General features: G+C 42.0%; 1 protein-coding gene across 1 annotated transcript in view; it reads right to left on the bottom strand.

Moving 5' to 3' along the window:
• The window catches only part of LOC147677797 (ATP-binding cassette sub-family C member 12-like), a 1863878-nt gene that overhangs the window by 679473 nt on the left and 1172128 nt on the right, over window positions 1–12277 (bottom strand). The gene's annotated exons all lie outside the window — the stretch shown is intronic.

Raw genomic sequence — 12277 nt, 5'->3', positions numbered from 1 at the left:
TTGCAGTTGATGGTAGCAGCAACCATTCCCTGAGGGCTGGTTTACACTCACTCCAAACGCACCCACCACAGACGTCACTGGATATGTGACCCTGGTAATAAAAAGGTGTCAAGGGCACGTGCCCGTACCCACTTCCACTATCTATCTGTGTCCGTGTGTTCATTATCTATGCATGATACTGCCCCTGGGCCATACTACATTACATTGTGCTGTGGACAGCGTATGAAATCATGTTACCTCTGGTAATGGGGAAAACTTTGGTTATGTAACTTTTAGGTGTATGGCTATCACAGGGGGAAGGCTACTTTACAGACGATGAATATTGATGAAGATGGTGGTTGCATGTTGTGTGTAGTGTAAGAAATGTGTACATAGCAAAAAGTTTCAAAAAAGCTCTCTAAGCAGAAGAGGTGTGTCTCATCAAATGCTGTAGAGAGAATGACTAAAATGTGTGGTGTTTTGCAACTGCTGGATGGGGAAATGCTATGAACTAATTAAATGCTTTTTTTTAAAGTCACATGACAATCATGACTCGGCACGCAAGGAGCCCGCACTGCCAGGATTTTAAGACAATATATTTACTATAATATAAGTTTATTACAGTTAGAAATATATAAATGTTAAAAATATTTTAGATTATCGCTTGGTTTCATATACACTTTAAAGTTATTTACATATACTTTGGAGATATAAAAAAAAAAAGAGGGAATTACATACCTGGTGCAACACCATACGTCTATGATGTAAGACAGGGCCTGGCAGCGTGCACTCGTCGCATACATAATGTGCACCGGGCGCGACCCCATATGTACATGACGTAATGCGTGGCTTGGTACTGCGTACACGTCGCATACCAAACTAGCAGCTGGCACAACCTCATACGTATATGTTGTTACACAGGACGCGATGCCACAAACACATCGGATATGAAATGCGCATCATTTCAATATGGTAGATGTAAATTGATACTTGTATAGCGCACTACTCACCCGCAAGGGTCTCAAGGCGCTTGTACGAATACCACTGTGGAATCCATCCTGGCTTTCCCTGTGAGGCGTCCACTCCTGGGCACCCCCAAGGTGGAGGCCAGGCATCCTTAGCGTTGTGGGGGCCGTTGTGGAGATTAAGCAAGCTATTGCCCAGAGTTGCAGAGTGGGACTTCATGATTGGAATAGGCACTGAGGCGAGAATGATCAGGTCCGTGAAATTTTGAGCCCAAGACCCGCTGAGGCGGGGAATTGAACCCTGGTCCCGGGCTAGACCTCTGAATCAGGGTCTGCCGCTCTAACCATTGAGCCACACTTCTCCACTGGATAGGATTTGCGTGCTGATGGAGCTTGGCAGACTACCGGTACGGTACTTTAGTTTTCTCCCCCCCCAAAAAAATGTATATACATATTATTTTGGGAAGATATGAAATATTACATCATTTTAAAAGTTAAAAAAAATTATACAGTTGAAAAATATTGTAAAAAAATTTAGAAAAATCATAGGCCTTATAAATATTAAAATATGAAATGAACATTTAAAAAACCTTTGAAATTCACTGAAAAAACCAAAAGGTTTATAGACATTATAGTTAGGAATTAGCAATTAAAAAACCCTAGAAATTCACTGAAAAAACATAGGTTTCAGGGACGTTATACTTAGTTGGACATTTCACTCATACACAATGATAGAAACTCCCCTGTTATAGTTAGTTCAGCTAACTATAACTCGCGCCCCCGCAATGCACTGCTGATGACGTCACATATTACATCATTCATGACATGGTCAGTGACATCACTGATGACATCTCAAATGACATTACTGATGACATCACTGAAGGCATCATCCATGTGACAATCTGATGCAGCTCATCAGACTCTTAAATAACACTTGATACACCCACTGTAAAATACAGACTATAATTTTAGAAACCATGAACATACCAATACCAGTTAGTACATATCCACTGACTAATTCCTATGTCTACACACATATCAATTCATTTTCCCATACAGTCACTCATACATACAGTCAGCTATCAATACAACATTATCATATCCACTCACACATCTGTACAGACACTCAGACACCGACTCTCATTCATAGAGTTATTCACACATCTAGTCAGTAATGTAAATAATGAATCACACTTTTATTTACTCACCTGTACAGTTATACACATACCACCTCACTTAATTAAACATATACTGACACATACTTTCTCTTTAATACAATAAGTAATACAAGCACACACTGGTCCATACAGGCACTCTCACAATCACTCACTCTCACATATAGTCATTTATACAGTCCAACACTCACATATACTGCCTTTGACATATGCAGTTACTCACACATGTACCACTGAGTCATCTATTCACTCACCAAGACATCCATACACAAACTCACCCAGCCATACAGCCGTTCACAGATACAGACTTGAACACATATATGCATTAAATTATCCACTCACAGCCCCCACCCACACACAGAGACAATCAGGCACCCATGCAGATACTCGGACAAGCAATTGGTAGCCCATATAGATCCTCATTTAGCTGTTAACCAAACCATGGAACCACTTACACACCATCTGACAACCTAAACTGTGTAAATGTCTGTATCAATCGCTAACAAATGCATTAAGTAAGACACAATTAATCACTCACTTATACAGTTAGTCACACACATACTTAATCATGCATCCTGACTCTTATACCCTCATTCATTCTTCAATGCTCCTTGGCATATATATATAAAACATATTTGCATTTTAAAGAAACACATAGTCACTGGATGATGTCATCAGTGATGTCATTTGGGATGTCTTCAGTGATGTCATCAGTGATGTCACTGACCTTGTCATGAATGATGTAATATGCGACATCATCAGCAGTGCATTACGGGGGCGTGAGTTATAGTTAGCTGAACTAACTATAACAGGGGAATTTCTATCGTTTTGAATGAGTGAAATGTCCAACTAACTATAAAATCCCTGAAACCTATGGTTTTTTCAGTGAATATATATATATATATATATATATATATATATATATATATATATATATATATATATATATATATATATATATATATATATATTACCTACTGGCGATAGCCAGTAGGTATATATAGTTAGGATTTTTTTCCTATGGGATTTTTGAAAATTCTATGTCGAATAACTTTGACGTTTGAGGACAGAATTGGCTGAAATTTTCAGGAAAATGGAACATTTTGTTTCTGAGCAGCCCCTGAAAATTTGGGGGGGTTTCGTCAAGGGGGGGCCGAGAAAAAAGGGGGGTCCCAAAACGTGTTTTTCCCATGCAATTTTCCATAGGGCGGTTGGCCTCACTTTTAGCCTGAACGGCTGAATGGATTTACACCAAACTTGGCAAAATTGTAGGGACTGGTAGCCTGATGTGCCTTTGCTATGTCTCAAGATATAGGCTCCAGTGGTTTTTACGAAAATTAACTTTGAAAAATATATATTGGGCTACATTGGGCTATATATATGTTGGAGCCCAAATGTAGCCCAATGTAGCCCAATGTAGCCCAAAGATGGCCACCAGAGACAAAAAAAAACAAATGTAGCCCAAATATCAGCCAGATGTAGCCCAACTATAGCCCAATGACAGAATGTCCCAGAGAGTTCTAAAGAACAACTAGAGTGCTAACAGTCCTACTTATTACAAAGGTATGGCACACCTGAAGCCATCTTGATTGGAATAAAGTGGCAACTCTTAAAACATTTAATTTAAAAAGGAACAAAATGAGGGGGTTCATTTTGCCATAGAAAGTATGATTAGCAAATATATGACAAAATCCCGCATACCATCAGTCCGCAAAAAAAATCCCGCATGTACTATTAGGCCGCAAATTAAAATAACGAAAACTTTTAGAACGAATATGCCTTTAGTATACACTAAACAACTAAACTACCCTAAACCCTAAAACACTACCCCCAGCATGACCCTACGCTACACAAACAGTACAACACTACCCTAAATCCTAAAACACTACCCCCAGCATGACCCTACACTACACAAACACTACAACACTACCCTAAACCCTAAAACACTACCCCCAGCATGACCCTACACTACGCAAACACTACAACACTACCCAAAACCCTAAAACACTACACCCCAGCATGACCCTACACTACGCAAACACTACAACACTACCCTAAACCCTAAAACACTACCCCCAGCATGACCCTACACTACACAAACACTACAACACAACCCTAAACCCTAAAACACTACCCCCAGCATGACCTTACACTACGCAAACACTACAACACAACCCTAAACCCTAAAACACTACCCCCAGCATGACCCTACACTACGCAAACACTACAACACTACCCTAAACCCTAAAACACTACCCCCAGCATGACCCTACACTACGCAAACACTACAACACTACCCTAAACCCTAAAACACTACACCCCAGCATGACCCTACACCACGCAAACACTACAACACTACCCTAAACCCTAAAACACTACCCCCAGCATGACCCTACACTACGCAAACACTACAACACTACCCTAAACCCTAAAACACTACCCCAGCATGACCCTACACTACGCAAACACTACAACACTACCCTAAACCCTAAAACACTGCCCCCAGCATGACCCTACACTACGCAAACACTACAACACTACCCAAAACCCTAAAACACTACCCCCAGCATGACCCTACACTACGCAAACACTACAACACTACCCAAAACCCTAAAACACTACCCCCAGCATGACCCTACACTACGCAAACACTACAACACTACCCAAAACCCTAAAACACTACACCCCAGCATGACCCTACACTACGCAAACACTACAACACTACCCAAAACACTACACCCCAGCATGACCCTACACTACGCAAACACTACAACACTACCCAAAACCCTAAAACACTACCCCCAGCATGACCCTACACTACACAAACACTACAACACTACCCTAAACCCCAAAATACTACACCCCAGCATGACCCTACACTACGCAAACACTACAACACTACCCAAAACCCTAAAACACTACCCCCAGCATGACCCTACACTACGCAAACACTACAACACTATCCTAAACCCTAAAACACTACGCCCAGCATGACCCTACACTACGCAAACACTACAACACTACCCTAAACCCTAAAACACTAGCCCCAGCATGACCCTACACTACGCAAACACTACAACACAACCCTAAACCCTAAAACACTACCCCCAGCATGACCCTACACTACGCAAACACTACAACACTACCCTAAACCCTAAAGACTACTACCCAGCATGACCCTACACTACGCAAACACTACAACACAACCCTAAACCCTAAAACACTACCCCCAGCATGACCCTACACTAAACAACCACCACAACTCTACACTACACTAACACAACACTACACTACACAACACTACACTACACTACACAATCACTAACCCACGAAAAAATTAACACAAACCCACTTACCTCTCTCGTCATCGTGGTTTTCACAACGCAAATGCATTTACCATACATGCCTTTAAAACGTAATTCTTTGTAAAGGCATGCGCGATAAATGCACATGCGTTTTGAAAAAATGCGGGATAATGGTATGCGAGGTCAATGACCTTGCGGGATAATGGTATGCGGACTGAAAGTCTGCGGGATAAAAAATGCGGGAAAATGGCTGCAAACCATGATTAGCAGCAGACTTCCCTGGTGAGCACTAGCTTTACTACAGTGATCTAATGAGCAACTAGAGTGCTAACATTCAGAATTTATGGCAAATGTGTGACACATCTGAATGCCTTCTTGATAGAACCAAAGTAAACAAGCATTGAAAATGCAATAGATCTCGCCCTCGTTTAAGTTAAAGCCATTCTGTTTGTAATGAGGTGGCTTTTTAGCTTTGCTTTTATTAGTGTTTTTAAAACTTTCATGTAAATAACATGCATATGTATGCATATATGTATATGTATGCATGCATTTATATTTATATAGATATGCAGATTATATATGTTTATATATGTATATTACCTACTGGCGATAGCCAGTGGGTATATATAGTTAGGATTTTTTCTCTATGGGAGTTCTGAAAATTCTATGTCTAATAACTTTGGCGTTTGTGGACGGAATTGGCTGACATTTTCAGGAAAAGGGCACAGTTTGTTTCTGAGCAGCCCCTGAAAATTTGGGGGGGTTTCGTCAAGGGGAGGCCGAGAAAAAAGGGGGGTCCCAAAACGCGTTTTTCCCATTCATTTTTCCATAGGGCGGTTGGACTCACTTTTAGCTCGAACGGCTGAATAGATTTACATGAAACTTGGCAAAATTGTAGATATGGTTTGCCCGACGTGCCTTTGCTATGTCTCAATATATGTGCTCCAGTGGATTTTGAGAAATTAACGTTTAAAAAAATATATATATCTGTGACAGCGCTCCGGTTAGCGCCCCGGTTCGCGTACCTGACGCGTAACGGAACTTCGCGAAGCGAAGCTGATTGGCTCTCCGGTGTCTGTCAACATTCTAAACAGTCCGGAGCGGCCGCCATCTTGTCTCTCGGTACGATCGAGAGACAAGATGTGGTGAAAAATGAAGGGGGAAATGAAGGAAAGGGGGCAAGGTAGACCACTCCTGACCCCCTAGGATTGATGAGGGGGATATTAAAGTGCCCCGCGGGGCAATAAATAAAAAATAAATTTTTTTTGCGATTTTACGCCGTAGAGGCGCGTCCCGGTACGCGAACCGGGCAGCGAACCGGGCAGCTCACCGGGCAGCTCACCGGGCAGCTAACCGGCAGCGTAGCTGTCAACATTGTAAACAGTCCGGAGCGGCCGCCATCTTGTCTCTCGGTAAGTTCGAGAGACAAGATGTGGTGAAAAAAGAAGGGGGAAATGAAGGAAAGGGGGCAAGGTAAACCCCTCCTGACCCCCTAGGATTGATGAGGGGGATATTAAAGTCCCCCGCGATTTTTCGCGGTAGAGGCGCTTCCCGGTACGCGAACCGGGCAGTTAACCGGCAGCGTAACGGGAGTCCGCCATCTTGTGTTTTTGGAGCGTCCGGTTCGCGTACCGGGTAGCGTCCTGGTAAGCGTAACAAGGGGAAAACCAAGAGAAACAGTAAAAAAAAAATTAAGGGAATAGATTTCCAGCAAACTTGGCAAAATTGTAGGGACTGTTTGTTTCATGTGCCTTTGCAAGGCCTCAAGATATGTGCACGTGTGGATTTTGTCTAATTAAGGTTAAAAAAAATATATATATCTGTAAGCGTGCTCCGGCACGCTTACGTTACGGGTTTTGTTTGCGCTGCAGAGCCGATACGTCACGGTTATGCGACGCGTCATGAGGCGTCTCACGTGGCTACGTGATACGTCACGTAATAAAGAATATATTTTACAGCTATAGATATTAGCTTTTAAAAAACCAATGAAATTCACTGAAAAAACCATAGGTTATAGACCATATATAGTTAGGAATTTGCATTTACAAAACCTTGAAAATTCACTGAAAAAACCATAGGTTAGAGACCATATATAGTTAGCTGGACATTTTATTGACATAAAACCAATGAAATTCCATATATAGTTAGTTGCACTAACTATATATCGCGCACCCGCAATCCACTGCTGATGATGTCACATATTACATCATTCATGACATGGTCAGTGACATCACTGATGACATCACTGATGACATCTCAAATGACATCACTGATGACATCACTGATGACATCTCAAATGACATCACTGATGACATCATGACACACCAATACCAGTTACTACATACGCACTCACTGATTCCTACGTCTACACACACATTCACTCATTCACCCATACAATCACTCATACATACAGTCACTCATTATTACAACACTATCATATGCACTCATACACCTATGCAGACACTCACACACTGCCACTCATCCATGGAGTTACTCACACACCTAGTCAGTCCTGTAAAGAATCAATCACACTTCCATTTCCTCATCTATACAGTTAAACACAGAACACCATACTTCAGTGACCTCACTGATGACATCACTGATGACATCTCAAATGACATCACTGATGACATCTCAAATGACATCACTGATGACATCATGACACACCAATACCAGTTACTACATACGCACTCACTGATTCCTACGTCTACACACACATTCACTCATTCACCCATACAATCACTCATACATACAGTCACTCATTATTACAACACTATCATATGCACTCATACACCTAGTCAGTCCTGTGAAGAATCAATCACACTTCGATTTCCTCATCTATACAGTTAAACACAGAACACCATACTTTTCACACATATACTAACACATACTTACTCTCTTATACAATCACTGATACAAGTACACATTGATATGCACAGAGTCACACACCTCCCAGCCAGCCATACACACACTCAGTCTTCCATACATCCACTCATTCTTCAATATGTAAAACATATTTAAACTTTACAAAAACACACAGACACTAGAAGATGTCATCAGTGATGTCATTTGAGATGTCATCAGTGATGTCATCAGTGATGTCATTTGAGATGTCATCAGTGATGTCATCAGTGATGTCACTGACCATGTCATGAATGATGTAATATGTGACATCATCAGCAGTGGATTGCGGGTGCGCGATATATAGTTAGTGCAACTAACTATATATGGAATTTCATTGGTTTTATGTCAATAAAATGTCCAGCTAACTATATATGGTCTCTAACCTATGGTTTTTTCAGTGAATATATATATATATATATATATATATATATATATATATATATATATATATATATATATATATATATATATATATATATATATATATATATATATATATATATTACCTACTGGCGATAGCCAGTAGGTATATATAGTTAGGATTTTTTTCCTATGGGATTTTTGAAAATTCTATGTCGAATAACTTTGGCTTATGAGGACAGAATTGGCTGAAATTTTCAGGAAAATGGAACATTTTGTTTCTGAGCAGCCCCTGAAAATTTGGGGGGTTTTCGTCAAGGGGGGGCCGAGAAAAAAGGGGGGTCCCAAAACGTGTTTTTCCCATGCAATTTTCCATAGGGCAGTTGGCCTCACTTTTAGCCTGAACGGCTGAATGGATTTACACCAAACTTGGCAAAATTGTAGGGACTGGTAGCCCGATGTGCCTTTGCTATGTCTCAAGATATAGGCTCCAGTGGTTTTTACGAAAATTAACTTTGAAAAATATAAATTGGGCTACATTGGGCTATATATATGTTGGAGCCCAAATGTAGCCCAATGTAGCCCAATGTAGCCCAATGTAGCCCAAAGATGGCCACCAGAGACAAAAAACCAAATGTAGCCCAAATATCAGCCAGATGTAGCCCAACTATAGCCCAATGACAGATTGTCCCAGAGTGTTCTAAAGAACAACTAGAGTGCTAACAGTCCTACTTATTACAAAGGTATGGCACACCTGAAGCCATCTTGATTGGAATAAAGTGGTAACTCTTAAAACATTTAATTTAAAAAGGAACAAAATGAGGGGGTTCATTTTGCCATAGAAAGTATGATTAGCGAATATATGACGAAATCCCGCATACCATCAGTCCGCAAAAAAAATCCCGCATGTACTATTAGGCCGCAAATTAAAATAACGAAAACTTTTAGAACGAATATGCCTTTAGCATACACTAAACAACTAAACTACCCTAAACCCTAAAACACTACCCCCAGCATGACCCTACACTACACAACCAGTACAACACTACCCTAAACCCTAAAACACTACCCCCAGCATGACCCTACACTACACAAACACTACAACACTACCCTAAACCCTAAAACACTACCCCCAGCATGACCCTACACTACACAAACACTACAACACTACCCTAAACCCTAAAACACTACCCCCAGCATGACCCTACACTACACAAACACTACAACACTACCCTAAACCCTAAAACACTACCCCCAGCATGACCCTACACTACGCAAACACTACAACACTACCCAAAACCCTAAAACACTACACCCCAGCATGACCCTACACTACGCAAACACTACAACACTACCCTAAACCCTAAAACACTACCCCCAGCATGACCCTACACTACACAAACACTACAACACAACCCTAAACCCTAAAACACTACCCCCAGCATGACCCTACACTACGCAAACACTACAACACAACCCTAAACCCTAAAACACTACCCCCAGCATGACCCTACACTACGCAAACACTACAACACTAACCTAAATCCTAAAACACTACCCCCAGCATGACCCTACACTACGCAAACACTACAACACTACCCAAAACCCTACAACACTACACCCCAGCATGACCCTACACTACGCAAACACTACAACACTACCCTAAACCCTAAAACACTACCCCCAGCATGACCCTACACTACGCAAACACTACAACACTACCCAAAACCCTAAAACACTACACCCCAGCATGACCCTACACTACGCAAACACTACAACACTACCCTAAACCCTAAAACACTACCCCCAGCATGATCCTACACTACGCAAACACTACAACACTACCCTAAACCCTAAAACACTACCCCCAGCATGACCCTACACTACGCAAACACTACAACACTACCCTAAACCCTAAAACACTACCCCCAGCATGACCCTACACTACGCAAACACTACAACACTACCCTAAACCCTAAAACACTACCCCCAGCATGACCCTACACTACGCAAACACTACAACACTACCCTAAACCCTAAAACACTACCCTCAGCATGACCCTACACTACGCAAACACTACAACACTACCCAAACCCCTAAAACACTACCCCCCAGCATGACCCTACACTACGCAAACACTACAACACTACCCAAAACCCTAAAACACTACCCCCAGCATGACCCTACACTACGCAAACACTACAACACTACCCTAAATCCTAAAACACTACCCCCAGCATGACCCTACACTACGCAAACACTACAACACTACCCAAAACCCTAAAACACTACACCCCAGCATGACCCTACACTACGCAAACACTACAACACTACCCTAAACCCTAAAACACTACCCCCAGCATGACCCTACACTACGCAAACACTACCCAAAACCCTAAAACACTACACCCCAGCATGACCCTACACTACGCAAACACTACAACACTACCCTAAACCCTAAAACACTACCCCCAGCATGACCCTACACTACGCAAACACTACAACACTACCCTAAAACCTAAAACACTACCCCCAGCATGACCCTACACTACGCAAACACTACAACACTACCCTAAACCCTAAAACACTACCCCCAGCATGACCCTACACTATGCAAACACTACAACACTACCCTAAACTCTAAAACACTACCCCCAGCATGACCCCACACTACACAAACACTACAACACTACCCTAAACCCTAAAACACTACCCTCAGCATGACCCTACACTACGCAAACACTACAACACTACCCAAAACCCTAAAACACTACCCCCAGCATGACCCTACACTACGCAAACACTACAACACTACCCAAAACCCTAAAACACTACCCCCAGCATGACCCTACACTACGCAAACACTACAACACTACCCAAAACCCTAAAACACTACACCCCAGCATGACCCTACACTACGCAAACACTACAACACTACCCAAAACCCTAAAACACTACACCCCAGCATGACCCTACACTACGCAAACACTACAACACTACCCAAAACCCTAAAATACTACACCCAGCATGACCCTACACTACGCAAACACTACAACACTACCCAAAACCCTAAAACACTACCCCCAGCATGACCCTACACTACGCAAACACTACAACACTATCCTAAACCCTAAAACACTACGCCCAGCATGACCCTACACTACGCAAACACTACAACACTACCCTAAACCCTAAAACACTAGCCCCAGCATGACCCTACACTACGCAAACACTACAACACAACCCTAAACCCTAAAACACTACCCCCAGCATGACCCTACACTACGCAAACACTACAACACTACCCTGAACCCTAAAACACTACCCCCAGCATGACCCTACACTACGCAAACACTACAACACAACCCTAAACCCTAAAACACTACCCCCAGCATGACCCTACACTAAACAACCACCACAACTCTACACTACACTAACACAACACTACACTACACAACACTACACTACACTACACAATCACTAACCCACGAAAAAATTAACACAAACCCACTTACCTCTCTCGTCATCGTGGTTTTCACAACGCAAATGCATTTACCATACATGCCTTTAAAACGTAATTCTTTGTAA

This window comes from Lissotriton vulgaris, chromosome 12 (assembly GCF_964263255.1).
Source record: "Lissotriton vulgaris chromosome 12, aLisVul1.2, whole genome shotgun sequence".
Classification (NCBI taxonomy): domain Eukaryota; kingdom Metazoa; phylum Chordata; class Amphibia; order Caudata; family Salamandridae; genus Lissotriton; species Lissotriton vulgaris.
This window is presented reverse-complemented; position numbering and strand designations above follow the sequence as displayed.